Source organism: Lactuca serriola, chromosome 8 (genome assembly GCF_051521515.1).
Source record: "Lactuca serriola cultivar US96UC23 chromosome 8, Lser_US96UC23_V15, whole genome shotgun sequence".
In the NCBI taxonomy this organism is placed as follows: Eukaryota; Viridiplantae; Streptophyta; class Magnoliopsida; order Asterales; family Asteraceae; genus Lactuca; species Lactuca serriola.
In genome coordinates this window covers 203,031,951-203,046,523 of record NC_136415.1, presented here as the reverse complement: position 1 = coordinate 203,046,523, position 14,573 = coordinate 203,031,951, and the positions used below count along the sequence as shown (strand labels likewise).

Below are 14,573 nucleotides of genomic sequence, written 5' to 3'. Positions count from 1 at the left end.
TTGCAATGAGGATTCAGAATAGAGATGGGCCCGGTATTCCTCGGTCCAATTTCCATCTCTAAGAACACACATTGTATTCTAAGTCTTCGTGCTTTTCTCCACTTAAGAGACAAATTTCATACTTATGTAGCTTTTTAAAAATCTTTCGCAACTTAAAGTAACTACGCGACCACAAATAACTCTCCCACGTCGTATTTGTCATACAAGGAAATAAAATAGATTTTTTAAATAACATAATGTATAAATCACATTTTTTTAAACGTCACAAACTATTTTTATATTTTATACCTATTCCAATTGCACCAATCCTCAACTAGTGTGAGGCAACCAACAATTATCTTCTCATTTATCTTTTTCTTTATAAACTCGTCATAAAGAATGTATAACTAGCATACTATTATCATGCATTAGTGATTTGTATCACCAATATTATTTAAGTGTATTAAGATGAACTTGTTGATCAATATAATCTTAATAAATATTGAACAAGTCACGGAGGTACGGAGTGCACACTTGTTTGAGTTTACTCAGATTTAAAGTACATTGTTATTTATGATGGGTTATGAGCATAACAACAAACCTATGTGTTCATGCAACCCTAATTGCTTTGGATCTAAGTTTTTCACTTGTTGAACATTTAAATTTGAATAACAAAGAAAAAACCCCAGATCTAGCATATATAAATCAAAAATTACATATTAAAAGGGTTTTGATCTTTACCCTACTTGTTATGTAGTAATAACATGAAACCTTTGTAACATCCATAAAATTTCAATAAAATTTAAACTTTTCAAAACAACCCATTTATTAAAGAGGTGTTTACAAACCGTTATTTCCAAAAACCTTTATTTAAAACCGGAATCATTTACACAGTTTTCAAAACAATAATGTTATCAGGGTATCCTAGAAACCATAAGTTCCAAAAACATGAGGATATGTACGGTCATGCCTTCACCTTGCCACGATCCACTAAAGTACCTGAAACCATAAACCAAAACTGTAAGCATGAAGCTTAGTGAGTTCCCCCAATGTACCAACACCCAACATATACACATATACAAAAAACATCATGCATACTGAGCCTTCAGCCTGACTGGAGCGCCTCGTAAGGCCTACAACCTATCTGGACCGCTCCCGAGCCTTCGGCATGACTGGACTACCTCGCAAGGCCTACAGCCTATTCGGACAGCTCCTGAGCCTTCGACATGACTGGACTGCCTCGTAGGGCCTACATCATATCAGGACCGCTCGTCGGGCCTTTGGCCTAACTGGACTGCCTTGTAGGCCTTCAGTCTATCCGGGCTGCCCTGGGTCTGTTAGCCTTCAGCACACAGCAGGGCCGCCTCAACCTAACCACACACACACACATGTCGATATATACATAACTCATAATCGCATAATTAATCAACAGGCAAGCACAATTCATACAGATCAATAAGCATATCATCATCCTATCTACCGAGATACCGATCTAACAGATCATAACAACATAGAAACATCCTATCTACCAGGATACCGATCTAACAGATCATAAAAACATATAGGCATACGATAACTAAGATAACAATCCAAAGGGCCTGTCTTAGTGCCTTTGACCCTTAAGTATAGTGAGGAAAACTCAACTCACACTACCGAATCATACAGACAATCCCTGGCTACAAATACTAAGCTAACACTCCATCAATAGTTGCTCCCTCGAATGATCTCTAATTGCAGTACCGCTAGAGCCCACGCTATCAAATAGGACAAATGACAACCCATCAGTAACTAGCTCATGACTCACACTATAAGTACAATTTAGTGTAAAAAACCTTTTCACCCTTCCTCAAACTTGGCCCAAGACTAAGGCCCAAACTAAAAGACAAAAAGCCCAATATCTAAAATAAGCCTCTAAGGCCCAATCCCTTTCATGGCCTTCACTCAAGAAAATCCAACAAGAAAAAAGACCAAATCATAAAATCCAGATGGCCCAACATGGACCAAGGCAAACCGAGTCCATAACTGAAGCCCAAAACAATTAAGCCCACTTCAGTCGTGTATGCAGGGCGTACACCGGAGGTACGCTCCCTATGCAGGTCGTACCCTCGTAGAATCCAAAACCAAGATAAGGGCTTAATGACTTATGCACTTAAGCCCAAACTTCATATCCATGGTCCAAATGTACTCCAGAATCATAAAGTCTCAAAACAATTAGCCTTTCTTTTAATCTTCATTTAATTCTTCTAAATCTTACACAACATTAATTGTGATACTGCCGAAGTACTGATCCCCATCTTCGGTTCTTTCGACTCTATTAAACAATCACTTCTTCAATCTGTACAGTGGTAGAACAACTTCGTGGATTTGCACCAACACATTTATATTGCCCAAACGTGTTTCAAACGCACATCTTTCTTCCAAAGATGTTATTATATATCAAACATACTTTAAATGTATATTACCACTCTATTGGTATTAATACACTTATTACTATAACTATTCATATTTATTATTTTACGATATCTCGCGATCGTTTATTTATAAACTTATCGATGTCAACTATCATAAGTCTCTTTATCACTTCGAAAAATTCTATTACGAAAATTCTTAGAATTCTGAACATAAAATTTTCTAAACCAAGGTCGGCAACAGACCTTAAGCTTTCTCAATCAATAGTAATTATAGATAAGCACCCTAAGGCATGCTATATTCATTTATCATTTAGCACATATTAGAATATAAGGCATATCTCCTCTTAATATTCTAGTGCGTGACTCCATTAGGTATTCAACCTAAAGTATACCAGATACATATCATATCATCTTCACTTAACAATTCTTGTTTAAGCTTAGAAATTCTCAAAATTTCTAGTTCATTTAAACTAATTTTCTTAAAATTCTGAAGTAACTTAATATCTTAGAATAGTAGGGTTTATCACTACCCAATCCCCCACTTAAATATTTCTTATGGTTTGTATCCATATATTTATTATGACTCCGTTCATATATTGAACTTTCAATAGTTTAAGTCTAAATACCAATCCGTGGTATTTAGTTCACTTAAACCACTGCTCTGATACCATGATTGAAAGACCTCAACTTTCGTATTTATGAAAGACCCAAACTTTCATACTATTTCAAAAAAAAATTCTTAAGTTACTTCCTCAAAACATGCTACATGCATATTTATAAAACAATATTTTATATTTATAAAGTGATTACAAAAGATTGAATACAATCCGACTAAGTTTTATTACATTTCATGTCTACCCAGGAATCTACTATTCATATACATACATGAAAATTAAAATATAGAGAAATAGTATTAACTATTCTAAATCTTTCAGCAGTATAAAACTATATTGGATACTCATCACCTGCAATTGTTAAATATTGAGAGGGATAAGCGATAACGCTTAGTGAATTCAATAAATAGATACAATATAATCTTATGCCTTATATATCAATATGACAGAAGCAAAAGGGAACAAGAACAACAATAGCATATGTGTATCATATGTCAGGCTTTCAATATCAACTCAAGATTTGATTCAAAGATTTACAATCAATGAGACATAACGATTTCAATACTTGATATGCATCAATAAAGCTTTGGCCCAAATGGCACAGAAGACATATAATTTCCGATTAACATTTTGATAGATTTCAGGCTTATAGCCCTGTCTAACCATTTGCCAATACCATAGAATAGAGGTCATTCTCTTACAGAGTCATGCTCTACATGCTCAGAGGCTACATACCAGTCCTATCTAAGCTTCCGCCAATGCCATAGAATAGAAGTCATTCTCTTACGAGACATGTTCTACATGGCCAGAGGCTACATACCAGTACCACCGTGAATCTAAGTCCTTTCACTAATCACATGGTCAAATGTATAACTTTGCTATTAAAAATAGCGAATAAAAATAACACGGGAAAATAACTCAGAATAATAACACTGAAAAGCACATAGCACATATAACACATAACATATAATTGTTCCTATATATTGAACTCACCTTAAAATAATCGGGGGTTAAAATAGTAATTTGAGTAGCACTTCAGCTCGATAAATAGTATTCGTCGTGAAAACCGGGAAATATATTGAAAAATAGGCCTTGCGAGGGTAGCACTTCAAACCGAAAAGAATAATTTCTTGGGCTCTCCGGGCACTTCGGGACGTATTCTGGGCTTTAAAAATAATATCGGGGCTTCGGGGCAATTTAAAATAGTGAAAATATTGAAAAAGGGGCCAAAAATGCCAAATTCTTGAAAATACTCGGGCTGGTTCGCAGCCTCCCTTTTATAAGGGCGAATCCGAAGTCGGCCAAAGAAGGAGAGTCAGCACCGAGGACACGAGGCAGCAGGAGGAACAAGGCACATGGCGCGGCAGCTGGCTCGGATGCGAGGAGGTGGCAGCCAAATGCGAGGCGTCTTAGGAGGCGTCTTAGACGTCGCCTAGGACGTCAAAAGACATGTCGAATTCTTACCAGACCGAAGCTCGGTCCAATCAGAAGGCGATAGGTGCGCGACACGTGGCTACTGTTCATGCGAGGTGATGTGGCTCTTCCGGATAAGGCTTATCCATGCGAGATTCCTCGGAAAATGAGCCCTAATCTTCTAAAATCCATAACTTTCACATGCGGGCTCCGTTTTTGACGTTCTTTATATGCACGCGTAGCTAAAATTATGCTCTACAACTTTCATTTAGACTTCGTTGGCTAATTTTGAGTTTAATTTTAATATTATTATTTTTAACAGACCGGGACAGGAAAATCCGTTAAAAATCCATAACTTCTTCATCCGACATCCGTTTTCGTCAGACTTTTTATCGTTGTACTACAAATGACGAGACCATCAATTCTCGTTTAGGTTGTGTCGGCTAAAAATCACTCGATCTAAAATTCGAGTTTTTAGCTGTCTACAACTAAGCTGAAACTTCGAAAAATCATAACTTCCTCATACGAAGTCAGATTTTGGCGTTCTTTTTATCGAACTTCTCGGTTTAACGAATACTATGACTTTCATTTAGATTACTAAGACTAAAAAGTAGTTTATCAAAAACTCACTTTTTACATCATTCGGCGTCGTGCCGGTTTTGTCGCGGATCTTCGATTGGTCATAATTTCTTCGTTATAACTCGGATTTCGACGAGCTTTTCGCCTAAACACTTCTAACGAGATTATCTACAACATCAAATAATTTTTTTTTTACTTATTTCAAGTTTTATATTTTCGCTAAATTTTCATTATTTGGCTATTAATTGGAATCTCATAAGACTTCCAATATTTTATGAGTGATTCTAAACATAGTTTTACTTCATTTCTAGTAAAAACTATCTGTTAGAACTCAACACTCAATTTTATTCACTTTTAATAATAACAATACACAATTTCAGAACGTGTATGTTACAAAATTCATTACGTAATCAATCCCTATGGTAGAAATTTATTATAGAAAAGATCCCTATGCCAAACAATGTTTACAAAAATGGTCCATGTGTCAGAAATTCATTATGGAAATAGTGCTTGTGGTAGACAATGTTTACAGAATTGGTCCATGTCGTAGAAATTCATTAAATAAACAATCCTTGTAATAGTCATGTGGAAGAATATCTTTACAAAATGGTCTATGTTGCATAAATTCATTACAATAACAATCCATATGGCAAAAATTCATTAAAAAGATGGTCCAAATTTTTTTTTAATAATCCATATAGAAGTCATTAAATAACCAAAATGTAATCAAACTCATAACAAAAAATCATGATCATTTTTGTTCTTTCCTCTTGTTAGTGAATGCTTCGTCAAACCCTTGAAGCGCTGGATTTTTGCAACTCTTTCCATGATGACCATGCATACCACAACATGTACATCTATGCCTTTTCTTGGGCTCACCACTTGCTGCAATTCAATTCTTTTTAGGTCGTCCAGGCGTCCATTTTATAATAGGTGGGTATATCTTGCCGACTATCTTTATATGCACCCATTGATCTTTCTCGGGCATTAGACCAGTTTCTAAAGCATATGCTTCTTTATATTTGTCAATTGTGAAATATGCATCAACATATTTGTCCCAACTAGGCTCCCTTATGAGAGCAATAAAAGCAGATGCGTGCACACATGGAAGGCATGTGACCTGGCATTCTGGACAAATACGTTTTTTCTCATCTAATGTAACATTCCAACGATTTCCTTTGTAGTTCAGTTCTGCTTTATTGTTGCTGTTTCTAGAAACTTGATAGCCATCCAAGTTCTACATGAGAAAATAAAACAAAAACGAAATAATATCAGGAAAAGTATATATGTTTAATGCAAATATATATATATATATATATATATATATATATATATATATATATATATATATATATATATATATACTAGTGGGGTACCCGCGCGATGATGCGACAACTATTTGTTTCGTTTCTTCGATTAGTTCTTGGGCGACAATTGGTTGAAGATGTGTTGCAAATTGTTTCATTTTGATGTTAGTTTTGGGTACACAAGTAATACAACGGGCAATATATGTTTGATTTTTGGTAGGTTGATTTCTTTAATTCGCCAATAATATAGTGGGTGGAAACAAGATGATTATCATAAAATTTGTGTTATAGTTTATGGTATTTTTTAATTAAAATAACAGAATACTAACGATATTTATAAAGTAGCTATTATTTATATATTTATATATTTAATTATTTTACTTTTTAGACATAAATTTTATTTGTTCACAAATTAGTATTTTAAATACACATTCAAGTTTTTCTTACTATATTAACTTAACAATGTGGTTTTACTATAAAGACTATGATGACATTTAGTTTTAAACTAAAAATCATTTTTGTGCTTATAGTACAATTACATGACAAATAAAATACTATTTTTAAAATATTGGTTTGTATATATGAAAATAATATTTGTGTGTTAATACATAAATGGTCTAGATGTTTTTTTTATAACTTTACCATGTATGATAAAAATGTATTTTGGCTTCGAGTTTCGGGACAGAAAAATTAAAATCAAGGTTAAAAGTTTTGAATAACCTAATTGCATATTAATATTTTAATTTTAATAATTTTTTAACGTTGTTTGATAAAAAAACAAAATATTATCATATTTTTCAACGTGTAAAAAAAGTTTCTAAATTGAATATTATCATATTCAATCAATTTGAACAATTGAACTCTTGATTTCAGTAACTTCCGGTTCATAAGCTTCATCTATTTTAGAGGGTGTTTGGGATAACTTTTAAAATGACTTTTAACTTTTATCTTTTTCTAAAAGTCAAAAAGATGTTTGGTAATCCTGACTTTTTCAACTTTTTCAATAGATTAAATAACATCTTTTTGAAAAATCACGGAATCATGACTTTTCCATCTTTTACAAAAAGGACTTTTTGGCTTTCAAAAGCTAAGCCAAACACCCTCTTAATGATGCTTCTTTGACTCGGCTAACATGAGCACCAATGTATTTGTTTCCGTTAAATTTTTTTTAAATACAAAATGGTTTATAAGTTTCTCCCAACCCGGTTTTTTAACCATTTTAAACCAGCTTCTAACCCTAACAAAGACAGTTTTAAATCAGTTCCAATTATTTTTTAAAGACCAAAACCAGTTTGACCCAAGACAGATGTGTTTAGGGACTTTTCTGCCCATGAACACCTCTGCCAAACACTTCTTACGACATGTACAACCACTCATAACATGATTTAAAAAAAAATAAGTAAAGCAGTTCAATAGAAGCCCAAAATCAAAGGAATTTAACATTTTCTTATAATCAAAACAAATTTTTTTAATATGTTGTTACCAGAACATTAATAGATATCGTATAACAAACACAAACATATAAAGTGAAATATTTGAAGAACTGGTTTAGTCAAAATTGAAAACAACATTAACAGAAGATACCAATGAATGAAAATTTCTAAATTCATATATTTTTCTAAACCTGTAAGAAATACTACACTGCAAAGAAAAAAAACTTGTACTTTGGAGAAACCAAAACCATTTGGTCAACACTAGCTAAATGAAAAATAAACAAAGATGTACAAATAAATCTCCATGAACTTGTAGATTACATTAAACTTCGACTCTATCCAGAACTTAGCAGACTACCCACACAGACTACCCACACAGACCATTAACCGGATAAAAATCAAGCTTGGATCATAAAATCAAGAGTCTATAAGCCACTATCAACCTTCAGCCTTTAGCCTTGAGCTTAGAAATATATCTGTTAACATGAAAATCATAAAATTGACAAAAAAAATATTAATATAATTTTTAGACTACAAACAAAAAAAATCTGTAAAAAAAGAATAGCTATCAGATCTCATTAACTACACTTTCTTGATTTCTTTTTTCAAATTTACCATGAGATTCTAATAACTACCAACAAAAGTTTAACAAAAACAAATAAATAAGAACAAAAAATGGAAAACAAAGCAACATAACATCTACACCAGGTATAGCCTTCACATGTGTGTACAAATCAGATGGATGAACAAGCATAATTATCTCATATACAAGACCCACAATTTACAATGATAACTTTAGTATTTAGAAAAAATGAAATCACATGATAATTAGAAAATAATTTTAAATGTATTAGAAAAACACTTTCCATTTTATTAAACATATACAGGGAGGCTCACATCATTTAAAGTTGAAAGGTTTCCCAATATAAAAGCACACCATAAAAACAAACCAACCCTAGAAAATCAAATTATAGAACTTGAATCAAAGAAAGCAGAAAAACAGAACAGAGGGAAATACAAAGCCAAAAAGAACCGAATAAATATTAGAGATAACAAAGGAAGAACCTGTTGTCAATTTTGGTACATCAAACCTGAAATCAATCTTGGTTTATCGACACAAAGATCAACATAAGTGACATATATTCATTAGTTGATTAAAGTTTAAAAAGCACACACACACATACACAAACAGTTCAACAAACACACTTACATATAACACATAGCCTTAAGATTCAAACACACTTAGTGTAAAATGAAGTACTTAACCCAACCAATATTTCTAGATCTTAATATATAAATCTAAAAGATCTTACTATTGTCGGGTTCAGATGTGGTGGTGAGGGAATAGAGTAACGACACCGATGACAAGATGGTTTAGATCTAGGGTTGACAGAGTACCAATGGTCGTGAGTGATGGAGATAACGTTGGTGGTGAAGGGGACAACAAACGCACATATACAAAGATCTAACTCAAATCCATAAATCCATCTCTTTTGTTCAATCATAAACTCATATCGGTAAGGCGGAAGCGGAAGTTAAAGAAACTGGTATTGTAGATAATAGTTTATATGAGGATGGAGTTTAGATTTAGGGTGGTTTACGTTTACAGAGAAGGTAGTGAGTAATGGTGACGGTGAAGAAAATAGGGATGGTGTTGTGTGAGGGTTTTGTGGTGCCGGTGATGATGCTGCCAATAGTGGTGGCAAGGATGCTTACAGAGAGGAAAAACAATAATAAAAGATATTCTACTTTAAAGAGAGGCCACTGAGAATTACGGTAGAGGTGGTCACCGTGGTTAGGGTTTTAGAGGAAGTGACGGAGGAGGCGGCGGTTGAAGTTTGAAACTGGGTTTTCTAGGGTATTGAAAAAAATAGTCGTAGAGAGAAAATTATTATTTTAACATAAATATACACTAATCAATAGTATTTATAGTGTAAATATTTGGTTTTGATTGGTTTAAACTTATTCACATGGATCACTACTATATAATAAATCCATACCATTCAAATAAAATCTAAGGTTAATATTTCATCTCCTTATTTTTAAGACTTTGGTCTTAAAAACTTTTACGTTCCTATTATGCATGCATTATAAATTAGTATGATATATATATATATATATATATATATATATATATATATATATATATATATATATATATATCCTTAACTTGCCTTAGTGATTGTCTTGAGATAGTCCCTTGTGTAACGACCCAAAATTTAAGACCAAAAATTTCTTTTAATAAAACATTACTCCAAACAAATTCATCATTCCAAAACATAATTTGAGTATAAGTTTTCAAAACACATGATCATTATCAGAGTAAACATTCCAAGACTGACTAATCTATGGTGTGTGCCATGCGATCACCCCGAGCTCCTCCCTCCGCTACCGGAAGTACCTGAAAACAAAACTGAAAACCGTAAGCACGAAGCTTAGTGAGTTCCCCACCATACCACATACCATGCATAACCATATACTGCACATACTGGGCCACGCCCGCTATCCGGGGCCTCGCCCCCTACTTCGGGCCTCGCCCGCTATAACGGCCCCGCCGCTCCAGGCCCCGCCTGGCTTCGAGCCCCGCTCGGATACAGATCTGTTTCACTCAGGCCTCGCCTGTCACAGGGCCCCGCCCACTAAGATATAAGAGCACATGCATATATCACATAACATCACATAAGCTAAACATATACTAACAGCTCTTGCTCTAAGACCTCGCCTATCTCCGGGCCCCGCCCGAGTCCTGCTACTGATGAGTCCTGGAACCTCGTCCATACTCCTGCTGATAGTGAGATATGGGCCCCGCCCATCCCCACTCCTCTCCTAACTTGGGCCTCGCCCCTGGACTGCTACTACTGAGATGTGGAACACCATCCACACTCTGCTATTGGTGAGATACGGGGACCTCGCCCCCACTCACCTCCCTACCAGGCACATACAAGTATCACACAGACAACATGTATAAACTATCACATACACCACTCCTTGGGCACCCGCCCTCTATCATTGGACCTCGTCCGAATATCATACTAGCATGCTGTGCCTAGGGCTTACCCCCGGGCCTTCTACTCATAACTACATGGGCCGACATTGTGGCCGTAGACCCATTCATACAAAGGGAAACTCACATGCACTGGCTGAACTTGCTGATGATCCCACTAGTTGTTGCCTGACCACTCACTGAACTCCGGCTCTACTAGCTTCCCGAGCTATCAATATCGATGCAACACTTAGTATAACTGACCCACGACAGTCAACCAAGTCAACCCTAGTCCAGGTCAAAGTCCTGGTCAAAGTCAACCTTCCAGGTCAACCCTACTCGCCGAGTCCACCTACTGACTCGCCGAGTTCTTATGCTCAAAGTCCTTCTAACCGCGACTTGACTCGCCGAGTCAGCCCCTGACTCACCGAGTCTACCGACTCTCAAATCCTGACCTGATCAACTCACTGAGTCCTGGCTCGACTCGCTAACTCGAGTGTAACGACCCAATTTTCATGACCAAAAATTTCGTTTTAAAAACATTACTTTAGAAATATTAAAAGCTAAAAACATTGCCTGATCAAATCATAACACAAGTGAACCATGTCTAAAAGCCAATTCATACATTCAATCAAAATATCAGAGTACAAATCCTAGTGAAGCTCGTAAATGCGGAAACCGGAGAGTGTGTGTGTGACATGCTGCTACCGCGCCGGCTCCTTTCCCCTAGCTGAGGAGGTACCTGAAACCAAAACTGAAGACTGTAAGCACAAAGCTTAGTGAGTTCCCCCGTCGTACCACATACCATACAAACACGTAACATACATACTGCCAGGCTATTTTGGGGTGCCTGACTACCCGGTACGGCCGTTCTGGGGTGCCGTCCTACCCGTGTCAAGCCATTCTGGGGTGCTGACTACCCATGTCAAGCCATTCTGGGGTGCTGACTACCCGTCGGTCCTAACAACCGACCACAAGGACTGGTCCCCTCATACTACCTCTATCGCATATAACATAACAAGCCAGCATGCAAACATATCATCATATACTGTCAGACGTATCTGGGGTGTCTGACTACCCTTCGGTCCTAACAACCGAACTCGACTACTATCGCATACAACGTATCATGCTAGCATATAACATATCAGGTAGTAGTAAACCTAGATGATATCACAAAGACAATCATCTACCATACGTCTCCTACTGGTGGGTCGGCGTTGTGGCCTTAGACCCACCGCTACTGGAAGGTAACTCACCTTGAAGTAGCTGTTGATCTGATCGGGAACTGACTGCCTACTGCTGCTGCTCCGGAAATCCTCCGGCTGCAATTCCCACAATATACCCAATCAAACACTGCACACTGACCTTTGGGTAAAAAGACCATTTTACCCCTGACCATGCCCTAAGTCAAAGTCAGAGTCAACTTTCAGTTGACCCGACTCGCCGAGTTGGCTTTCCAACTCGCCGAGTCCCTATCCAAACGACTGCCCTGAATCCCGATCCTACCCGTCGAGTTAGGCAACGACTCGACGGGTTTACCTTCTTAACCAATATTCAAGTCCTTCATCCTACTCGCCGAGTTGTATGAACAACTCGTCGAGTTCATCTTCATCCGATGAACACTGATGCTAATACTCGCCGAGTTGTATGAACAACTCGTCGAGTCCATCTTCATCCGAAGAACACTTATGCTGAGACTCGCCGAGTTGTATGAACAACTCGTCGAGTCCATCTTCATCCGAAGAACACTTATGCTGAGACTCGCCGAGTTGTATGAACAACTCGCCGAGTCTGTTCTTGATCTAAGGAGATTGCCTTGAACTCGCCGATTCAGGGCATTGACTCGCCGAGTACCTCCATAGATGAGTTAAGCTTCCGACTCACTGAGTCACACCCCGTGACTCACTGCTCACTCGACACTACGAAAAGGGGACAAACTCGGAGACTCGCGAACAGACTCGCCGAGTCATATGAACGACTCGCCGAGTCGTTGCCATGCATCCACTAAATACACAGATTTGCTCGATTCCAGTCCATGCCATTCACAGATCTGGACTTCTAGGACACTAATCACACGTAAAGTTTCCAACTTTACGTGTGGATATTCACCAATATGGATTTTAGGGCTCAAAATGTCTCAAAAGGGTAGATCTAGGGCTAACAAGCAACATGGGGCCATAAAGCTAACATATCTGAGCTCCTGGAGCTCAATCTTGCCTAGATCCAGAGGCCAAACATCTTATTACGACATACAATGCACATACAAGCTTGGGGATTTGACCAAGAAGGACCCAAATGAAGTTTTAAGCATAGAATCAAGGGGAAAACGGGTTATACCTCAAAGGAACTGCTGGAAGAACACAAATAATGCCTGGATGGCTTCCCTTCTTCTGGATCTACTTCCTTCCTCCTTCCAAACCTTCAAAAACACACACACTAACCTCAAACTCTCAAAGAATAGCTTAGAACGAGAGATACAGGGCTTTAAGGGTCAATGGGGGCCGACTTGGGGCTGATAAGTCCTTTAAATAGGGTGCAAACCCCTGAAACTTAGGGTTTCATCCAACAGCTATGACTCGCCGAGTCGCCAACTTAAACGTGTCCCGGGTCCCGCATCCACTCGGCGAGTCGGACCTATGACTCGCCGAGTCCAAGGCTAAAAGAAAGGAAATACTCAAATAACATTTACATACCAGGAACCGGGTGCTACAAATCTCCCCCACTTATTTTAGACTTCGTCCTCGAAGTCTGCTGCTCGATCCTGAAACAGCTCGGGATAATGCTCCATCATCTCGTCCACCAGCTCCCAAGTCCATTCCGAACCCTTGCGGTGCTGCCATTGCACCTTCACTAACTCCACCTTCTTGTTCCTCAAATCCTTCGACTTCCTATCGAGGATTGCGATTGGGCGCTCAATATAATTCAGGCTGTCATCAACCTGAATATCCTCCAAAGGTACTACTGCAGAATCGTCCACTAGGCACTTTCGCAACTGAGAAACATGGAAAGTGCTGTGGATCTGGCTAAGCTCGGCTGGCAGATCCAGCCTATACGCTACCTTGCCCACCCGGGCTACGACCCTGAACTGTCCGATGAATCGCGGGCCCAACTTGCCCCGCTTCCTGAATCGAATGACGCCTTTCCACGGCGACACCTTCAGGAGAACCATATCCCCGACCTGGAACTCCAAATCGGATCGACGCTTGTCGGCATAACTTTTCTGCCGACTCTGAGCAGTCTGAAGCCTGCTCCGGACCTGCTGGATCCTCTCGATCGTCTTGAGCACCACTTCGGTGCTCCCCATGACCCTCTGGCCAACTTCACCCCAGCATATCGGGGTCCTACTGTTGGATTAATGTCTAAGTCCATAACTATAATTGGTAAGACTTGACCCGACCCGGCATGGTCCATTTGGGTTGCATACCATCATGCACTTGAATGAGAGAAATAAGACACTTATGGTTATTAATATATTATAAGTTCTAGTATATTAATAATAAGAATAATAAGATTATTTAATTAGTATTGATCAAGAATTAATCTAGGATTAATTAAGTGATCAAAAGAAGACTAATTAAATATATGGGTTGATTGTGTAAATCATCCATACTTGTATAGTGGGCTAATGCTCCATGGATAATCAAGTTGGGCTAAAACCCATAGGATGGTCCATGGATGCTCCATGGTGTATTTGTACCCATGGATCCAAGGAAATGGAAAGCCATGACAATTAAGAGTTTACCCTAATTGTGTAACTATATAAGCATCTTATTATTGAGGAAAAATCGGCCACTAGAGATAGTGAAGAAAGGGCTAGCCGATTTTGAAGAGTGTAGAATTCTCTCAAGTTATTT

At 37.7% G+C, this 14,573-nt stretch overlaps 1 long non-coding RNA gene across 1 annotated transcript; it reads right to left on the bottom strand.

Annotated features, from left to right (window-relative positions):
• Positions 1–7,890: 7,890 nt before the first annotated feature.
• Positions 7,891–9,630, bottom strand: LOC145071227 (uncharacterized). The gene is made up of 2 exons (XR_013690316.1): positions 9,050–9,630; positions 7,891–8,212 (listed from the first exon to the last, which is right to left on the bottom strand). It is a non-coding gene; the product is annotated as an uncharacterized LOC145071227 (long non-coding RNA).
• Positions 9,631–14,573: the final 4,943 nt, after the last annotated feature.